The following is a 5,701-nucleotide window of genomic DNA, read 5'->3' as shown; positions in this document are numbered from 1 at the left end:
AAAACACCTCAAGCATTACTTTCGCCCTCTCTTAGAAAGAAATTAAGGGATCAAAAGACCATGATTTACTAGTTTGCTTTGCAGGAACAGACAGGTTGATCACCAGTGACACATGGGGTCACAAGACGTATGAGGGCCAGGAGGTTGCAACTAAGGTCTTATCAGGAAGCTGAAATCACAAAGACCCTTTTTACCTTTTTTTTTTTTTCACCTTTAAAAGCCTTGCACCCCAGCCAGCCAGCAAGATGGATCTGAGACAAGCCTAGGTCTCTCATCTGTTAGGTTGGCACCTCCTGGACTAATTAACCTTCTCTGCTCCAAACTCTGACGTTTCGGTTTGTTTGGGCCTCACTGCGTGTCGGGCACAACAACTTGAATTTGACAACACCCCACTCCCCAACTTTGTTCTCCACAAAGCAGCCAGGGTGATCTTTTAAAAAAGCAGAAACCAGGAACTTCCCTGGCAGTCTAGTGGTTAAGACTTCCAATGCAGGGGACACGGGTTCGATCCCTGGTCGGGGAACTAAGATCCCACATGCCTTGTGGCATGGCCAAAAAAGAAAAAAAAAAAAGCAAACCAGATCTTGCCATCCCTCTGACTTAAGTCCGCAAGGGCTTCCCTCACACTTACAATAGGAGCTGAAGGCCTTCAATCCAGCCCCCGCCTGCTTCCCTCTCGTGCTGGATCCCCTCCCTCCCTCTTGCTCCCGATGGCCCCACCCCGGGAAGCAGTTCCTGCCTCAGGAACACTGGCTCTGCCTCTTCCTCCCCCGTGGGGCTCAGCTTTCCACCCACCCTGTTTCATTTTTTCCACAGCCCCATCACTCGTTCCCCCGCCCGGGCCCCGTCATACTAGCAGCCCGCACACCCCCAGACTCAGCTGAGCTCGTGACAGTGAGGACCTGCTAGTCCCGCTCCTTGCTGACCCCTAGCGCCAACACAGTGCTTGGGACGTATTGGTGCTCAATAAATGTCACTGAGCAAATCTCAGTGACTGAGAGCAAGCCGGTAAGTCATTCACACCTGAAAAACTGCTCCTACGGCAGGAAGGACCTACGAGTAGACACAGTTAGTCACCTTCTCTGCCTTGATGCCCGCAGTGCAGCAGCAGGGGAGGAGCCTACCTAAAAAATCCAGACCCCAGGGACCTCCCTGGTGGTCCAGTGGCAAGACTCCTGTGCTCCCAATGCAGGGGGCTGGGGTTAGGTCCCTGGATGGGGAACTACATCCCACATGCCACAACTAAAGATCCCACGTGCTGCAACGAAGATCCTGTATGGTGCAACTCAAGACCCGGGGCAGCCAAATAAATAAATATTTTTTTAAAATCCAGACCCCAGACACACCCCCGAGACTGATTCATTACAGTTCAGGCCCTAATTAGGCATTTTAAGCAGGTACCTCAGGGGATCCCACTATGGCTCTCCTCCCCCTCCATACCTTGTGAAACACTGGTTTGGAGCATACAAAGTACCATCACTATTTTGAATTCTCTGTTTTCAACATTTATCTTTTGGGGAAAAAAATAAATTGTGTTAGAGGAGTGACGTTCTATTGACTTTAGGAAATAGGAATGTAGCTAAACCTGGTTTCCAGGCTGCGTGGAAGCAGAGCTGTGTGGGAACCATTTCTTGTGGCATCATCACTGGAAATAGGTATGTTTTCTTCTCCTCCCCTTTTGGAAGTTTATGTTTACTGTTTGGCATACTTGACTAAAGTGAGCTACAATAACTATATATTAACCTAGTTCAGTAAGAAGAACACTCTTAGAAATTAACCTGGGGCGAGTCCTCAGGCAGTTTTCTTATTCCCTAGAATGTAGTAAACGTTTATTGAGCAGAACTAAGGGCTAAATGCAAAGGGTTCCTAAGTGCACTTTGCTAGGCAACACAGTCCTCACCTTCAAGGCGCTCCAGACCCGGTCAGGGACACAGACGAGAGAAGATCAGTGGCGTGTTGCACAGGGTGCTGCGTGGGCATGGGACCCAGGACTTCTGGACAAGGGGAGGGTAGCTCAGTAACGCAGACCTGGGATGACGACGGCCTGAGTTAGAATACAGACCAGGTGGCACAGTGGTTAAGAATCCGCCTGCCAATGCAGGGGACGTGAGTTCGAGCCCTGGTCCGGGATGATCCCACATGCTACGGAGCAACTAAGCCCGTGTGCCACACCTACTGAGCCTGCGCTCTAGAGCCTGTGAGCCACAACTACTGAGCCCACGTGCCACAACTACTGAAGCCCGTGCGCATAGAGCCCGTGCTCCGCAGCAAGAGAAGCCACTGCAATGAGAAGCCCGCACACCGCAATGAAGAATAGCCCCCGCTGGCTGCAACTAGAGAAAGCCCGCGCTCAGTAACGGAGACCCAACATAGCCAAAAATAAGTAAATAAATTTATTATTTTTTTAAAAAAGAATAGGGCTTCCCTGGTGGCGCAGTGGTTGAGCGTCCGCCTGCCGATGCAGGGGACGCGGGTTCGTGCCCTGGTCCGGGAAGATCCCACATGCCGCCGAGCAGCTGGGCCCGTGAGCCATGGCCGCTGAGCCTGCGCGTCCGGAGCCTGTGCTCCACAATGGGAGAGGCCACAACAGTGAGAGGCCCACGTACCGCAAAAAAAAAAAAAAAAAAAAAAAGAATACAGACGGGGATGGGGGGGACGGGGGGAGGAAGAAGTGTGTGGAGCAGGGGTTGCAGGGGCAGGAGGGGGACACAGGGGTGGGAGGGGGTATTTCAGAGACACGTAGGTGGGAGAATTCACAGGACTTGATGGGGAGGAAGGGAGTCAGGAATGACACCAGATCTACAGAGTCACCAGTTGGGCGGATGGTGGAACTGCCCTGGGACAGGTGACCAGGAGGTGGGGCAGGTGTGTGAGGGAAAGATGAGGAATTCAGCTGAGGGCCTGGTGAAGCTGGCGGGCCTTGGGGCACGCCCTGCCAGGCTGGGAAGAGACTGGGGTTGTAGGTGATGATCTGGGAGCCCTCAGGCAAAACGGGAGTGGGTGAGACCACTCAGACAGAAATGTGGAGAGAGGAACCCAGACAGGACCCTGAGAAACGGCCGCATCTAGTGGACAGATGGCAGAGGAGAGGCCTGCACCGGGGAATGTCCGGTGGCCTCACCAGAGAAGGAAGGAGTGTCTCCAGATGGAAGGAGGGGGACCCGGTGACAGACAGGGCAGTGGCCCAGACATCTGGACTTAGCAGCACAAAGGGCAGCAGACTGCAGATGGCTGAGGAGGAAACAAAGGAAGTGATGACAGCTCTCTGAGAAGTGGGGAGAGGTGTCAGTAGGAGAAGCCCAAAGGAGGCTGAGAGGGAGAAAAATAGGTGTCAGAGTCAGGGGAGTGATGGGGGACTGAGTGAGGAAGAAGCGTCAGAAAGTGGGATATTTGAATTTAAGCGTTTATGCTGGGAATTCCCCGGCGGTCCAGTGATTAGGACTCAGAGTTTTCACTGCCAGGGACTGGGTTCGATCCCTGGTCGGGGGAGTTCACAGAAGGTGATGATAATAAGGGCTAGGCCATAGGAGCGGATGGCCAAGGGGACAGAACTGCCGTGTCAGGGGACTGGATACATTGTCCATACCAGGTGTGAGGCCATCCTAGGGGAGAGAGGAAAACAGCAAGGACCATGGCATTCACTGAACGAGGGGGCACGCGTGGATGAAGCAACTAGAAGGTGGCAGACCCCTGGGATATGCCTCCCAGAGTTGGTCTTTTTCAAATGTGGGGCAGCCGAGGCCTCGGGAGAGGAAGCGACTTGCCGAGAATGACAGCACAAACTGGAGCCCAGACATCCCGGCTGAGTGGCTGGTACCGTGGACCTGTACCTGAACCTCCTCGCCTCTGTCTAGCCCCAACTCAACTGCCTGGGCACCTGAGGGGGGCCTGCAACTACTGTATTGTGATCATTAAATCTCTCTCCTTTCAACACAGTCACCACCCTTAATCTTCCAGGGTGGGGAAAGCCATTTTCTGGGTTTGGTTAGGAAACGAGCTCTGAAAAGCCCTGCTAACTGTGACTTACCTTCTGCTTCTGCCCAGACATGCTGTGCTCGGGGGTGGGGGCGTGGCTAACTGGCTTAGAAGGTTTCTAAAGGATGTGCAGTCAGGGTTCAAGGGTGAGAACGAAAGCGAATGACTCTGCTGATGAAAGAATGTTCATCTGTGAGGCAACTACTGATGTTTACAAAGTGTTTTCTTCCTGTTTTCCAGTCCACTTTTCCAGCTGCTTGAGGTGTGGAAGCCACACTATATGCTTTTTGAGGACTTTGCTCCCTGAAATCCCGTGATCTCTTTCCTGCAGCCATGGGAGCGGGCGGTAATCAGACCCTGGGCTTTTCCTCCGCCCTTTATTAGGGCAGTAACCAGGGGGAAACTGGCTTAGTCTGCTCTTAAGTGTCCTCCTGGATTAAAAGGTATCATCCTGGCTCTCAGCACTGGCCCCTAAAATGCGTCTTGCAGTATAAATGGGTTTGCCCTGGCATCTGCTAACGTTTACTCTTCCAATTGTCAGAAAAGTTGGACTGGTTGACACGAGCGGAATTTTTCTCTTTTTTCTTCCGTTTGGATAAATGTGTCACGGTCCAATGTTGTGACAGATGGAAAAATCCTATGTAGGGCACGCAGGAAGTACTCTGAGGGCCCGTGTGGCACGGTGGGTTGATAGGAACCCATCTCTTCTCTTAGTGAATTATTCACGTGTACTTCCCTAAAAGACCGTTCCTGTTTGAAGGTCTCGGTTGTAAAACCGGAGAGTTCACCATTCCCGGGGAGAGGTTCCCTGCAGTCTCGGACGGAAGGAGCCAGAGGCACCGCAGAAACACTTTCTCCTCCAGTGCTCTGCCCACTGGGAACAGCTCTCGGCGCGCCAAGCATGCTGCAGCCGGGTTAGGACCGGCAGGTCTCGCTGGGACTTTGGGTGAGGGTGCAGTCTGGGCGACCAGCTCCGGGGCGCGCTCTGCCTGGTGCCACCGTCCGCCCGGCAAACTCGGGCGTGGCCACCCACATCTCCCCGAACAGAGCCTCCCTTACACCCTTTCTCCCCACGCCCCCCGCCGCTCCCTCCCCCCCCCCCCGCACACTCTGCAGTCTGATAACGGGATCCCACCCCACCACCGGGTCAGTGACCGGTCCCGGACGTTCTCCGGGGCTCACCCTGGAACCCCGTGCTCCCACTCGGCGCTCAGACCCCCACACCTCGGGCCAAGCAGGGCTCACCCTGACCTGGACTTGCTGGCCAGACCCAGGGGGCAGAGAAAGCGCAGCCTCCCCGTTCTGTCGCCAGGGCCCAGGGCGCTCGTGCGGCCGGCGGGGCGGGAGAGCGAGGGATGCCCAGGCTTCCGGCTCTTCTTGCCGCCGCGCGCGGATCCCTGCTCACTGCTACCCGCGGCGCGCCCAGGGAGCAGGAGACGTGAGCAACCTTTCGCGGGTTTTTGGTGCCCCGGCGGGAGCAGCATCCACGCAGCTGGGACCCCCGGGGCCCCCCCGGAGGGGCCTCGAGCCCCGCCCCCGCCGGCCCGCAGTGTCACGTGGCCCACAGCGCCCCCGCGGGCCGGTCACGTGACGGCGGCGCACCGTTGCCCGGGCAGCGGCTGCGGCGGGCCGGCGGGGGGCGGGGCAGCTGGCGGGGGCGGGGCCGGGGGACCCCGAGGGACGGGCGGAAGGAGGGTGGGGGCCGCGCTCGGCGCCCCGGCCGGGC

The sequence above is a fragment of the Lagenorhynchus albirostris genome, chromosome 15, assembly GCF_949774975.1.
Source record: "Lagenorhynchus albirostris chromosome 15, mLagAlb1.1, whole genome shotgun sequence".
Taxonomy (NCBI): domain Eukaryota; kingdom Metazoa; phylum Chordata; class Mammalia; order Artiodactyla; family Delphinidae; genus Lagenorhynchus; species Lagenorhynchus albirostris.
The sequence above is the reverse complement of the archived record's forward strand: the minus strand, read 5'-3'. Positions refer to the sequence as shown.